The sequence below is a fragment of the Solanum lycopersicum genome, chromosome 5, assembly GCF_036512215.1.
Source record: "Solanum lycopersicum chromosome 5, SLM_r2.1".
In the NCBI taxonomy this organism is placed as follows: domain Eukaryota; kingdom Viridiplantae; phylum Streptophyta; class Magnoliopsida; order Solanales; family Solanaceae; genus Solanum; species Solanum lycopersicum.
Genome location: NC_090804.1, coordinates 61,218,043 through 61,234,075, shown reverse-complemented (window position 1 = coordinate 61,234,075; position 16,033 = coordinate 61,218,043). Strand labels below are relative to the sequence as shown.

General features: G+C 37.2%; 1 protein-coding gene across 1 annotated transcript in view; it reads left to right on the top strand.

Moving 5' to 3' along the window:
- Positions 1–921: 921 nt before the first annotated feature.
- LOC101244958 (peroxidase 3-like) overlaps positions 922–16,033 on the top strand; it is a 32,857-nt gene continuing 17,745 nt past the window's right edge. The window contains exon 1 of the mRNA XM_069298095.1: positions 922–939. The gene's annotated coding sequence lies outside the window, so the exon portion shown is untranslated. The remainder of the gene's footprint in view (positions 940–16,033) is intronic.

Below are 16,033 nucleotides of genomic sequence, written 5' to 3'. Positions count from 1 at the left end.
AGTCAACCACCTCTTGGAAGGATTTTGCCGTAGCCGCTACCTGTAAGGCTGAAATCCGCAACTCTGACCTCAACCCCTTCACAAAACAGCGAATCCGCTCTTGTGGACTGAAACATAGTTGGGTGGCATACCGGGATAATGCACGAAACTTAGCCTCATATGCATTGACCGACATCCTACCTTGCTCTAGGCTCAAGAACTCATCCCTTTTCCTATCCCTCAAAGTTCGGGGGATATACTTCTCCATAAACAAGCTAGAGAATGAGGCCCAAGTCATAGGTGGTGCCTCTGTTGGTTGACACTCAATATGTGACCGCCACTACATTTTGGCGTTCCCTTGAAACTGATAAGTCACAAACTCCACACCAAACCGTTCTACTATACCCATCTTGTGTAGTAGCTCGTGACAGTCAACCAGAAAATCATAAGCATCCTCCGATTCAGCACCCTTGAAGACCAGAGGTTTCAATTTCAAGAACTTACTGAAAAGTTCATGCTGATTATTTGTCATTATAGGCCCAGAAGTCAGACGTGGAAATGTGCCTATGTCCAATGAGACATCCATACGAGGAGCCATAGTGGCTGCATGTTGTACTTCTGAAATCGGAGGTGTTGGCGCAGAAAACACTGGAGGTGCCTGACCTTGATCAGACAACCCACTGAGATAGGCGAGAACCTGATTGATCATCTCTGGGGTAGGTTGGGGTGGCAATCCCTCATTCTGCACTTGTTCATTCTCCCCATCATCCCCTTCTCTTACTACTTCTTCAGTCGGTGGAGGAGTCACCGCCCTAGTATCAGATGGGTTAGGTGCTCGTCCTCTTCCTCTAGAGGACGTCCTCCCACGACCCCTACCACGGCCTCTTGCCGTTGCTCTTCCTCGAGCCACAGCCCCAGTGGCTGGCTCAGACGCACCCTGTCCTGCTGGTGCTGGTGTTGGTGTTGGCGTAGTCGTTGCTCTAGTTCTAACCATCTGCGAAAGAGAGTGACGATGGTCAGATACCAATTTGTATCACCTAGATACCAATTGGATTCAAGTAGTAGCACGAAAGAAAGAAAAAAAGAATGGAATTTTCCTTAAGTCTTATAGTCTCTCAAAGAAAACTAAAGGCGTCCCCCTACCGTTCCTTAAGACTCTACTAGACTCGTTCTTGTGTGATGAGACCAACGAACCTAATGCTCTAATACCAAGTTTGTCACGACCCAAACCGGGTTGCGACTGGCACCCACACTTACCCTCCTATGTGAGCGAACCAACCAATCTAACCTTAACATTTCAATATAATATCAACAGAAAGTAATGCGGAAGACTTAAACTCATTAAATAAAGACCAATTCATTAACTTCTAAAATTCAACATCTATTATTCCCCAAAATCTGGAAGTCATCATCACAAGAACATCTACGATCAAACGACTAAACTAAGAGTATTCTAAAAGCTAAAAATACATAAGAGAGCTAGTCCATGCCGGAAGTTCAAGGCATCAAGACTTGAAGAAGAAGATCCAATCCAAGCTAGAAGCATTAGCTCACCCTGAATTTCCGATGTAGTAAGACTGGCTTGAATTACTGTTGAGTTGAAGACGATGGCACGTTTGCTGCACTCCACAAATAAACAAGAAGAGAACATAGAAGTAGGGGTCAGTACAAAACACGGGTACTGAGTAGATATCATCGGCCAACTCAAAATAGAAATCAATATATACCAAGTAATATCATAAAATCAACTATGATACTCAACATGTAGCAACAACAAAATACTATATCATTAACAATTACCGTCAAGTTCACACATGAGGACTCAAGCCTCGATACCATACTCATTTGGGAATCATGTTCATTAGATTGAGTATATTAACATCTTTCAAGATTCATTATCTTTATTTCTCTTGTGTCGGTACGTGACACTCCGCTCCCTCAATATTCATTAATCCTCTTGTGTCGGTACGTGACACTCCGATCCCCTAAATCTATGTGTCGGTTCGTGACACCCGATCCCCTAAATCTATGTGTCGGTTCATGACACCCGATCCCCTAAATCTACGTGTCGGTTCGTGACACCTGATCCCCTAATACTACGTGTCGGTTCGTGACACCCGATCCCCTAATACTACGTGTCGGTTCGTGACACCCGATCCCCTAATACTACGTGTCGGTTCGTGACACCCGATCCCCTAATACTACGTGTCGGTTCGTGACACCCGATCCCCTAATTCTACGTGTCGGTTCGTGACACCCGATCCCCTAATACTACGTGTCGGTTCGTGACACCCGATCCCCTAATCTCCTTCCATCAATTCATCAAGCCTTCTCCCTTACCAAGGCATCATCATTAAAAAGAGATTAGGTTTTTATCAAGATTTGGGATTCAATAACTTCATCATGCTTAATATAATCACATTTATATAATCACGTTCATGCATGCATACAATTAAGCACATAGCAGGGTTTACAATACTACCAATACATATCATTCTCTATTAAGAGTTTACTATGAAAGCATGAAAACCATAACCTACCTCCACCGAAGAATTGCGATCAACAAGCTATCTTCTCAAAATCCTTGCTATCCTCTTCGTTTCTCTCTCTCTCTACTTGTTCTCTTTCTTTTTCTGTTTTCTCTTTGTTCTTTCTATTTTTCTTATTCAAACCCTCTTTCTTTTACCCTAATTAACATATAATCAAGTGTAAAAGATGGCAATAATAACCCACTAATTAACTTAAGGTTACCTCTTTTAACCCCCAAGTAATTAGACTTATTAACATTAACCCACTAATCTTATAATTAAAGCAGGAATAGTCAAAAACGTCCCTTAAAAGGTATAAAGAAATCCGACCCGGACTGGGATTGCGCAACCTGTGACGGGCCGTCGTGCCTGCGACGGTCCGTCCTGCAGGTCGTCGCAAAGTTCAGAGACCCAAATTTCCACCAAGGGTCTGTGACGGTCCGTCACACCTGTGACGGTCCGTCCTGCCATTTCGTTACGAAGTTCAGAGAGTCGATTTTCAGTACCCAATTTTCAGTTTTTCTAAGTGTTTTGAAACAAGACCCTGCGACGGTCCGTCTTGCCCATGACGGTCCGTCGTGGGGTCCGTCGCCTCAGCCTGTTTTTCCAGAAATAAAATCTGCTGCTCAAAACGACTAAACAGGTCATTACACACCACCTCCTCCACGTACCCCTCCTCCTCTCCGAAAAAAATCACCCACTCAACCCCCTCGAAAGAAATTGATATTGTTTTATTTTTTTAAAAAAAAATTACCCCATCCTATTTAATCCTCCACTCCTAATTTTTATTTTTAAATATTTTTTTCATTTTGTATTAAATATGCACGTATTTTAGAAAAAAATTTCTACTAGTGTACCAAATATAACATAAATAAGTAAAAAATTAAAAAAAGTCTTCTGACGGCAAAAGTATTTTCAATATGTATATCTAAACACTGGAAAAGAAATTTGGAAGCAGAGGATTAAGGGAGATGGGTAGAATTTTTTTTTTTAAGGAAAAAATATCTAAATTAATTTTGGGGAGGGGGAGGAGATGAAATAAAAAATAAAATACTTTTATAAAAGAAATTTAAACAAAATAAAAAACTTGGGGTAAAAAAAAAATTTTACATTTTATTTTATAAATAAAAAATATATTTTTTTAATAATAGTTTCCTATTCTTTAATTTTAACTAATAGTAATAATTTATTTATTTTTTCTCAGTATTTTATCCATGTGGAATGTGATGTCAAAATTTTTTATAATAAAAGAGAGAGTGTATTACAAATACCATGATAAAGTGGTATAAAAGAAAGATATCTGTTTATCAAATTAAAAAGTGATAGTTTAAATTTGAAATTCAAACTCTTAATTAATGTTAATCAGCAAAACATGATTTTGAACCTAAGAAGCATTCAAACTGGTTTTTCGAACCCCCATAGAATTGTAAAGGAGGGCTACTGGAGGCTAATCATGATTCAAGCTTTACGGTATCCCTCCTCCCTCCCAATGTATTCGCATATCTTTTGTCAATAAATTATTTGTTTCAGTAAAAAAAAAAGATATGAATTCAAATATATAGATAAATATTTTTTTAAAATGTCCAATATCTGTTTTATATTTTCGCTATGAAAATTGAACATTTTCATAAGACTCGGGATAGATTTGTCACGACCCAAAACCGGGCCGCAACTGGCACCCACACTTACCCTCCTGTGTGAGCGAACCAACCAATCTAAACCTTAACATTTCAATATAATATCAACAGAAAGTAATGCGGAAGACTTAAACTCATTAATAAAATCAATAACTATTATTATCCCCAAAATCCGGAAGTCATCATCACAAGAACATCTATGATCAAATTACTAATCTAAGAGTATTCTAAGAAGCTAAAACAAATAAAAGCTAGTCCATGCCGGAAGTTCAAGGAATCAAGACATAAAGAAGAAGATCCAGTCCAAGCTAGAAGCTTTAGCTCACCCTGAAATCCGGAGTAATGAAGACTGGCTAGAGTTGCGGTTGAGTTGAAGACGATGGCACGTTTGCTGCACTCCACAAATAATAAAGAAGAAAACAATAAAAGTAGGGGTCAGTACAAAACACGGGTACTGAGTAGATATCATCGGCCAACTCAAAATAGAAAACAGTATATATTAAGAAATATCATAAAATCAACTAATATCCTTAGCATGCAGCATTTACAGTTACCATAACCCTTGGTTACAACACCAAGCACATCAATGAGGACTCACGCCTCCTCATCATACTCGTTTGGGAATTAGGTTCATTAGATTTGAATATATTATCATCTTTCAAGATTCATTATCTTTATTCCCCTTGTGTCGATACATGACACTCCGCTCCTCATATACTATCCTGGTGTCGGAACGTGACACTCCGATCCTCATTCTATCCTGGTGTCGGAATGTGACACCCGATCCATATTCTATCCTGGTACCAGAACGTGGCACCCGATCCATATACTATCCTGGTGTCGGAACGTGACACTCCGATACTCATATACTATCCTGGTACCGGAACGTGGCACCCGATCCATATTCTATCCTGGTGTCGGAATGTGACACTCCGATCCTCATATACTATCCTGGTACCGGAACGTGGCACCCGATCCATATTCTATACTGGTATCGGAACGTGGCACCCGATCCCCTAATCTCACTACTTTCGTTCATCAAGCCTTCTTTTATACCAAGGAATCATCATTAACAAAGTAGATTAGGGTTATCTTTTAAGATTTAGGATTCAATAGCTTCATCATGCTTATTTTATCACAATCATATAATCACATTCATGCAAACATACAATTAAGCATATAAAAGGGTTTACAATACTACCCATACATATCATTCACTATTAAGAGTTTACTACGAATAGCATAAAAATAACCATAACCTACCTCCACCGAAGATTAGTAATCAAGCAAGAAAATTCCCAAAGCTTTGTATTTTTCCTCTTCGTTCGTCTCTCTCTATCGATTCTCCTTCTCTCTCTTTCTGTTCTTTTCTTTTTCTTATTCAAACCCTCTTTCTTTTACCCTAATTAGCATATAATTAAGAATAAAAGATGGCAATAATAGTCCACTAATTAACTTAAGGTTACCTCTTTTAACCCCTAAGTAATTAGACTTATTAACATTAACCCACTAACTTTATAATTAAAGTAGGAATAGTCAAAAACGTCCCTTAAAACGTATCAAGAAATCCGACCCAGACTGGGATTAGCAGTCTGTGACGGCCCGTCGCGCCTGCGACGGTCCGTCCTGCTGCTCCGTCACAGACTTCAGAGACTCAATTTCTCTGAAGGGTCTGTGACGGTCCGTCCTGCCATTCCGTTACGAAGTTCAGAGAGTCAATTTTCAGTACCCAATTTCAGATTTTCTAAGTGTTTTGAAACGAGACCCCCTCGACGGTCCGTCGTGCCCATGACGGTCTGTCGTGGGGTTCGTCGTTTCTGTCAGTTTTTCCAGAATTGAATTCTGCTTCTCAAAACGACTAAACAGGTCATTACAAGATTTTGGAGTCTTTGTGTGAGCCGTATGCGGTGAGAGTCGCACGTACGATAACGAGGGGGTTCACGCCTATACGTGTAGTGTGGTGATGGAAAAGAAAAAATATCTTTTACATACCCGCCAAGTTTATCAACTTTTTGAAAAATGATAAAAAGAAAGATGCCCCTATTGTCACTCCAAAAGACGCTCCCTAATGAACTGGACACTCAGTGGGTTTCTACCAACAAAGGAAAAAGTAATAAGATGAAACGTATAACTTGTACAAATCTTTCCATTTTCCAAGTCGATCCGATCCATTCGTTCGTAGATCTATTTACTCGATCGCAGACATTTCTGGAACACCTCTAACAGAGGGGCAAATAGTCAATTGAAAGGCCAAGCCGACACAATAGGCATTGCGATGCGAAGAGCTTCACTTGGGGAAATAGAAGGAACATGTATCACACGTGTAAAATATGAGAAAGTACCACATGAATATTCTACCATAACGGGCACTCAAGAATCGGTACATGAAAATTTAATGAATTTGAAAGAGATTATATTGAGAAGTAATTTATATGGAACTTCTGAGGCGTCTCTCTCTCTCTCTCTCTCTCTCTCTATATATATATATATATATATATATACACACACACATATATATATATATATATATATATATTGATTCATTATAATAGTCATTACTATAGAAGATAGAGAAAAGCGATTGACCAATCAAAAAACGATGATTCAAAATTTTCCTATGTATTTATCAAAGTATAAGTGTTTAAGCTCGATGTTACACTATATATAGGAAAATTTTGAATCATCGTTTTTTGATTGGTCAATCGCTTTTCTCTATCTTTTATAGTAATGACTATTATAATGAATCAAGGTCCGAGTGAATTCAGTAATCAACTTCTAATCACCCTTTTGGTTTCAAGGAGAGCTAACGCTTTAAGATGAAGACAGATATTTATTTACTTAAAAAAATGAATTTGAATAATAACTAAACCAAGATGATTAATATACACAAGTAGCTTGCACAAGCTAGTAATTGATATTTCTAAATGTATTTGATTTAACATGCTCTACTCATATGTTATCTTTATTATATATAAAATACGGTTGTAACTATAATGGTACTATACGAATTCATAATCATTAAATTTGCCAAAAAAGCAGATGAAATAGGAAAATTAATTAAAGATTTAAAGGTAAAGAAATGAACAAAACGTGACAAGAGACCATTATATTCATAGAATTATTATTATCTTTTGGCTTAAGTCATATGCAACCCCTTAAAGTTGTCTGCATAATTCATTTAAGCACCTCAACTAAGGTTTGTACCTATTAAACACTTTAATTATTCAAAACTGTGTCTATTGAGCACAAAATACTGACGTGGCTAAATAAGTGTATCTCACAGCCTTGTAGCGCGTAGATATATTCCTAATTTTTTAAAAAATAAACTTTACTCTTTTTTTATCCTAATCAGCATTAATTAATACAACTCAAAATATTTTTTAATTTAAAATAATGTTTTTAACCAAAAAGAAAGCAACCCCACCCATTCCCACCCATGTAGGCTGTACCAATTGTCTTCTTCTTCACCCCATTTATGCACTCTGTTTTTTTTCTTTCATTTTTATTTTTCACTCTTCATAAAGTGAAATTGAATTTATTAAAAGAACTTGCAACAAGAAACAAATGGACATCAAAACTATAAAAGCAATATTTGTTCATCTTTTTTTTCGGTCACTTCGATCAACAAATATTACCAACCATTACTTAAAATGATATCAGAAAATTTGATATAATTCATTTGAATCATATTGATTTCTCTTTATTGATTTTGAAATAATTTATCAAAATAATTTATCTACGTAGATTTTTTTCCATAAAGAATCTTAATAATCACTCCATTAATATATTATACTTCATAATTTATTTCACTATTTGCATTAGACTTGATTTCTAAAAGATTAATCTTTTCAAAGGAATAGAAAATGAGAAGTAATTGTTGATGATGAAGAAGAAGATAAGGCAAATGATTAGGTTGACGAACTTGGAGGAGCGGGTGGGGGAGATTTTCTTTTTTCTTCTTTTTGTTGTTGCCGGAAGAATCGAATTTGTTGGAATCAGGATGGCTGGTGAAGGGAAGAAGAAGAAAGGTGGGTGGGTTTGTGTGGGAATGGGGGTTTTCTTTTTTCTCCTTTTTGCTAATTAATCTTTAGGATTATTAATGCTTGGAGTTTTTATTTTTATTTTTAAAAAAATAATCAAATATTCATTAGATTGGGCCCATGTGCCACATACTGCAATTTTATTGGTTTCTTTTTAAAAATAGCGTGCGTGAGTTACATACACAATATTTTAAAAGCTTATTATTATTTTGTATTTAATAGGTACGTATTCGTTAATATAAGAGTGTCTAATAGGTAGTAGCCTTAGTTGAAGTGTTTAAGTGAATTATGAGGACAACTTTAGGGGGCCGCAGATGACTTAAGTGTTATCTTTTGTTGAATGCCTTGAATTGGGCCATTAATTATTTGTCAATTATGTATTTTGGGCCCAAGCCTGTTAGGGCGTAGCTTAGCAGTATATATAAACGCTATGGCAAACCCTATTCTGTAATTCTGTTTTTGCCTCTCCATAATAAAACTGCTCCCTCTCTTCCCCGTGGACGTAGCCAATTTATTGGTGAACCACGTAAATCTGTTGTCTTGTTTTTCACGTTTATATTTTCTCGTATTATCTCAAATTCCGCACAACAAATTGGTATCAGAGCCTCTCGGTTAATCGGTGTTTTTTGGATAATTCGAGATGTCTGCTTTGAACGTGAAAATCGACAAATTCACATGGAGGAACAATTTCAGTTTATGGCAGATCAAGATGCGGGCTTTGTTGAAACAGCAAGGTTTTTGGGCGCCGTTGTCGAAAGACAAGAACGCCGTCGTTACTCCTGAGATGGCGATTCTGGAGGAAAAGGCGCACTCGACGATCATGCTGTGTCTCGCGGATGACGTCATCACGGAGGTCTCGGATGAAGAGACTGCTGCTGGTGTGTGGTTGAAGCTGGAGAGTTTGTACATGACAAAATCTCTAACCAACAAGCTGCTTCTGAAACAACGTCTATTCGGTTTACGAATGGCTGAAGGTACACAACTCAGGGAACATTTAGAGCAATTGAATACTTTGTTACTAGAATTGCGTAATATCGATGTGAAGATCGAGGATGAAGATGCTGCCTGATTCTGTTAGTATCTCTCCCAATGTCGTTTGAGAATTTTGTTCAATCGTTCATTGTTGGGAAAGATACTGTGTCGCTGGAAGAAGTCAGATCGGCCCTTCATAGCAGGGAATTACGGCATAAGGCTAACGGCACAAGTACAGAGATACAACCTTCCAGTCTGTTCACCAGCAACGAAAAGGGAAGGAAAAACGGCGGAAAGAAAAAGAAGTCGATGTCGAAGGGTGCAAAGCTGGATGATATTTGTAATTACTGCAAGGAGAAGGGACATTGGAAATTTGATTGTCCGAAGAAGAAGAAGCAATCGGAAAAACAATCAGTTTCTGCTGCTGTTGCTGAAGAAGACATCAATTCTGAAGAAGACATTGCCCTAGTTGCGGATGACCACACTCATCATTCAGATGTGTGGGTTCTCGATTCTGGGGCATCCTATCACATCTGTCCTAGGAGAGAGTGGTTCATGACTTATGAGCAGGTAGATGGAGGCAGCATCTCGATGGCCAACAGTTCTGTCTGCAAGGTGGTTGGGACAGGCTCAAATCAAGATAAGGACATATGACGGTAACTTCTGCACATTGAACGAGGTCAGGCACGTTCCATTGATGACAAAAAATATGATATCTCTCAGTCTTTTGGATAGCAAGGGATTTACCTGGTCGGGAAAAGATGGAGTCTTGCGGGTCTGGAAGGGTTCAAATCTGATTCTGAAAGGTGTCATGCGTGGTATTTTGTATTTTCTACAAGGTTCCACGGTTACAGGTTCAACCCATGTTGCATCGTCAGAAGTTCACCAGAAGGATATGACTAAGTTATGGCACATGAGACTTGGTCATATGGGTGAAAGAGGAATGCAAATTCTGTCAAAGGAGGATCTTCTTGCTGGTCATAAGGTTAAGAGCCTAGAGTTTTGTAAACATTGTGTCTTTGGAAAACTACATCGCAACAAGTTTCCAAAGGCCATTCACAGAACAAAAGGCACACTTAATTATATCCATTCTGATTGCTGGGGTCCATGCCGTGTTGAGTCTTTGGGAGGCTGTAGATTCTTTGTGTCCATTATTGATGACTACTCAAGGATGACTTGGGTGTACATGATGAAGCATAAAAGTGAAGCTTTCCAGAAGTTCAAGGAGTGGAAAATTTTGATGGAAAATCAAACAGGGAAGAAGATCAAGAGCTTGCGAACTGATAATGGGCTGGAATTCTGCTGGTCTGAATTTTATCAATTCTGTAAGGATGAAGGGATTGCTCGACATCGTACAGTCAGAAATACACCACAGCAGAACGGTGTAGCTGAGCGGATGAATCAAACACTTCTGGAGAGAGCAAGGTGCATGCTCTCTAATGCTGGGCTAGATAGAAGATTCTGGGCAGAAGCGGTTAGTACAGGTTGCTACTTGATTAACCGCGGACCACACACAGGCATACAGTGCAAGACACCTATGGAGATGTGGTCAGGAAAAGCTGCTGATTATTCAAATCTGAAAGCTTTTGGTTGTACGGCTTTCTATCATGTCAGTGAAGGTATGTTAGAACCAAGAGCTAAAAAGGGAGTATTTGTGGGCTACGGAGATGGAGTGAAAGGTTTCAGAATCTGGTCTCCAACAGAAAAGAGGGTTATTATGAGCAGGAACGTTGTCTTTGATGTAAGTTCTCTGCTTAGAACCATTGTGAAGCCTACAACTACGTCAGAAACTGGGAGTCTTGATAAACAGGTGGAGTTTCAAGTCATTCAGAACGAGAGCGATTTGAAAGAACCTGAAGAGGAGGATCAAGAGCCACAGACAGAAACTGATATTCCAGAATCTATGCCATTAGATATCCATCGGAGTATAGCTCAAGATCGGCCAAGGAGGGTTGGAGTTCGGCCTCCTACGAGGTATGGTTTTGAGGACATGGTGGGTTATGCACTGCAGGTTGCTGAAGAGGTAGATACATCTGAGCCGTCTACTTACAAAGAAGCCATTTTAAGTCCTGATTCTGAAAAATGGTTTGCTGCTATGGGAGATGAGATGGAGTCCCTACACAAGAATCACACATGGGATCTGGTCATACAGCCTTCGGGGAGAAAGATTATTACTTGCAAATGGGTTTTCAAGAAGAAGGAAGGGATATCACCGGCAGAAGGAGTCAAGTATAAAGCCAGGGTTGTTGCCAGAGGTTTCAACCAAAGAGAGGGAGTGGACTACAATGAGATCTTCTCACCAGTGGTCAGACATACTTCCATCCGAGTGTTACTAGCGATAGTTACACATCAGAATCTGGAGCTTGAACAACTTGATATGAAGACAGCGTTTCTACATGGAGAGTTGGAGGAAGAGATATACATGACTCAGCCGGATGGTTTCCAAGTTCTAGGGAAGGAAAATCACGTCTGCAAGTTGAAGAAGTCCTTATATGGACTTAAGCAGTCTACAAGGCAGTGGTACAAAAGGTTTGACAGCTACATGGTGAAGTTGGGCTATACTCGGAGCTCATATGATTGTTGTGTCTACTACAATAGGCTCAAGGATGATTCATTCATCTATCTGGTGCTTTATGTAGATGATATGCTGATAGCTGCAAAGAAGAAGTATGACATTCAGAAGCTGAAGGGTTTACTTAGTGCTGAGTTTGAGATGAAGGATCTGGGAGCCGCTCGGAAGATTCTAGGGATGGAGATCATTAGAGACAGAGAGAGAAGGAAACTTTTCTTGTCACAGAGAAGCTACATTCAGAAGGTCTTGGCGAGGTTTGGCATGTCTTCATCTAAGCCTATTGATACCCCCAGTGCTGCCAATATCCATCTCACTGCCATGTTCTCTCCACAGTCAGAAGAAGAGAAGGAGTATATGTCACGAGTCCCTTATGCCAGTGCCGTAGGAAGTTTGATGTATGCTATGGTCTGTACAAGGCCAGATTTAGCACATGCAGTCAGTGTAGTGAGCAGATTCATGGGACAACCAGGGAGAGAACATTGGCAGGCTGTGAAGAGAATTTTCCGGTACCTTAGAGGTACATCTGACGTTGGTCTCATTTACGGAGGTGATACTCAGTGCTTGGTTACTGGCTATTCTGATTCTGACTATGCTGGAGATGTTGACACAAGAAGATTGATGACTGGCTATGTGTTTACCCTTGGAGGATCTGTCGTCAGTTGGAAGGCAACTTTGCAACCTACAGTGACTTTGTCTACTATAGAAGCGGAGTACATGGCCTTGACAGAGGCTGCAAAAGAAGGGATTTGGCTGAAAGGGCTGGTTAGTGATCTTGGTCTGCATCATGATCAGGCTACGGTGTATTGTGACAGTTTGAGCGCAATTTGTCTAGCCAAGGATCAAGTCCACCATGAGAGAACCAAGCATATTGACGTGAGGTATCATTTTCTAAGAAGTGAGAAGAGAATCAAGGTGAAGAAAGTAGGAACTGCTGATAATCCTACTGATATGTTCACAAAGCCGGTTCCATAGAGCAAGTTTCAACACTGTTTGGACTTGCTCAACATCAGAAGTTGTTAATTGCCCTGCGGGGAAATTCTGAGGAAGAGGGGGAGGCCTGGCACTATCATAGTGCGTCTGAAGAATTTATTTGGAGAATTAAAGTCAAGGTGGAGATTTGTTGAATGCCTTGAATTGGGCCCTTAATTATCTGTCAATTATGTATTTTGGGCCCAAGCCTGTTAGGGCGTAGCTTAGCACTATATATAGACGCTATGGCAAACCCTATTCTGTAATTCTGTTTTTGCCTCTCCATAATAAAACTGCTCCCTCTCTTTCCCGTGGACGTAGCCAATTTATTGGTGAACCACGTAAATCTGTTGTCTTGTTTTTCGCGTTTATATTTTCTCGTATTATCTCGAATTCCGCACAACATCTTTTTATATATTGAGTGAACACATGCATGAACAATTTATATTCTTGACTTTTCAACGTAAATCCCAAAAAAAAAGTGACTCCCCCCATCGTTGGTCCCTTAATTATTACAATAAGGAATATAAACTTCGCATTATTAGCTCAATTATATATGACAGCATGGTCGATAATTTATATCACTATATACGTCACCACTTACTTAATAAAAAAAATTTAATCAAAAAAGAAAATGCCTCATATATTATATAAATTGAGATCAATGAAGTATTAAGATCTGTTTGAACATGCAGTATAAAATTATAATTAAAAATTTAATTCTAATCAATATTATGGAACTCAAAGGGTTAAGATCACAAAGCTCAAGTATGCAATGCTGTAGAAAAATAGATGGGCTACAATAAAGAACTAGAAGACTATTTATAGTGAAACTCTCGATAGCACCATCAACATATCGATCCTATGAAGATTTACATTTATTCACATATGTATTTATTGTGTAACGATTCAGAACTATCGTAAATTATTTGAAAATTGTTAAATCTTATTTTATTGAGTCTCATTTGATCTATCCTATCTTCTGCATGTTAGTTTTTTCTTTGTCCACACACGTAATTCGTTTCTTACCACGTAAAAACTGTATTTCTATTTGCAAATGGTTATTATTATAGTATTTTTATTTTGATAAGATATTAATTATAGTATCAATATAATTAGTTGTGTTTAATTATATTATGTACCTGATCTCACTGAATATAGTTGAAATAAAATATAATATGTAGAAAAGTAGATTCAATAGTTAACAGAATTGACATGCAAAATTTAATCATATTTATTATATATATTAGTTGTCCTGGCTGCTAAGGCCGTAGCAGGTATTAGTGATACAACTTGCACCTCGCAAAAATAGATATCCCCTTCACATACTGCTAAGGGCGTAGCAGTGTTTGACGATATACAAAGTTTTAACAAAAATAAAAAGTAACTTCACATACGTTATAAATTTAAGCTTAGAATAATATAAGTATAAATGAAGAAGATAAGACAAGTTATAAAATTTAAGCTCAGAATAATATCAGTACAAAGGAAGAAGATAAGACAAGTAGATGTAGGAAAAAACTTTTTTCTTATTCAAGTGTATATTTCAAATGGTGAGTGATATCTCTATTTATAATATTGAGATATCACTTCCAAAGGTCACCAAATTAATAAATATATGTTTATTAACAATGGATCATATCACCTTGGAAATATACATACATGAATTAGAGCTGGCAAGGGGACGGGGAAGGGGGCTGGGGGAAGGACGGGACGGGGAGAGGGGATTTGACACGGGACCGGGACTGGGGGGGACAAAAATAGGTCCCATCCCGTCCCACTATATATACGGGATGGGATGGGATTTGGGGGGACGAGACCAGTGGCGGATCTAGAAATTTAAGGTTGTGGATGCTCTAAAGTGAAAATATAAAAAATATGTGTTAGCAATGAGATTCGAACCTTGGTACAACAACACTAAAAAAATCTTAATTACCCATCTAGGAGCCATTGGGCCAACTAAATCATTTACTCATTGGGTGCTCTATGTTAATTTTATACAAATACCTCAATTTCTACATAGATATATATATATATATATATATTCCGTAACGAAATTAATGGGTGCTCGAGCACCCGACTGACACCATGTGGGTTCGCCTATGGACGGGACGACATGGGACGAGGATTTTCTTTTAAAATACTTATATATTTTTATTGAAATTACACATTTTTAGCTAATAAATTTTAAATTTAATTTTTTGATTTTCAAATATCAAAATAAATTTTCAAATTTAAAGTTTCAATTTTCAAATTTTAAGATTCATGTTTCAAATTTCAAGTTTCAACTTTAAAGTTTTAAATTTCAAATTTGAGAAGTTTAAATTTGTAATTTAAATATTTTAAAGTAATGTAAATTGTAAAGTTTAAATTAAGTATTTTAAAATTAGTTTAGTACTTTAGTATATACTTAATTGTATATATTAAAATTAAAATGCAAAACAATAATTGTATATAAAAAATTTGAACAAAAGTTAAAACGTTCAAATTTATTCAATAGAACTTAGAAGTTACAATTAACAAATATTAGTGGAATAACTAATCTATGCAACCACCTTCTAGAAAAAGTTCTATTTCAATAAGTTCTCATACGCAAAACTAATATTTGTTACAGATATTAGATGAGTCACTAATTTTACGCAGCCACCTTCTAGGAAGGATTCTGTTTCAATTAGTTCTTGAATGTAATCTAAAAATATCTGTTTTCTCCTTTAAAATTTAATGCTAATTGTCGCATCATATCGATGTTGATATCCGTCGGTGTTGGCAAACTTGTTAGAAATTCTTGTGCCTCTAATTCATCATCACTGCATTCAATTTGTGTTTGGGAAAAGGGTCTAATATACCTCTCAACTTTGTCATTTAGAGCTGATATACCCCTTGTTATGAAAGTGGTTCATATATACCCCTACTTGTAAACAAATGGCTCATATATACCATTTTCCTCTAACGGAAATGAAAAAAAATAATTTTAATCTAAATTTTTATTATTTTTTTCTAAAAAATATAATCTCATACGAGTAAATTTAATCCTCGTCAAACATATTTTTGTTGACCTTTTATTGTTTCAATGACTAATTTATAATCATTATTTTGATAATCAAATTTATTTATGTTTCACTAATATTCTTGTAAAACTTATTGTAGATGACCAAATTTTTTCTTTGAATATGAAATTAAATTACAATACACACAAAAAAATAGTTTAAATTTTTTTTCTTTAAACTAAGGAATGAAAGAAAAAACAAAATAAGAATAAGAAACTCAAATAATTATAATAAAAGAAGTCAAAAAATAATTTATGTATGAAAAAAATTAAAATATACCTTAAACTTT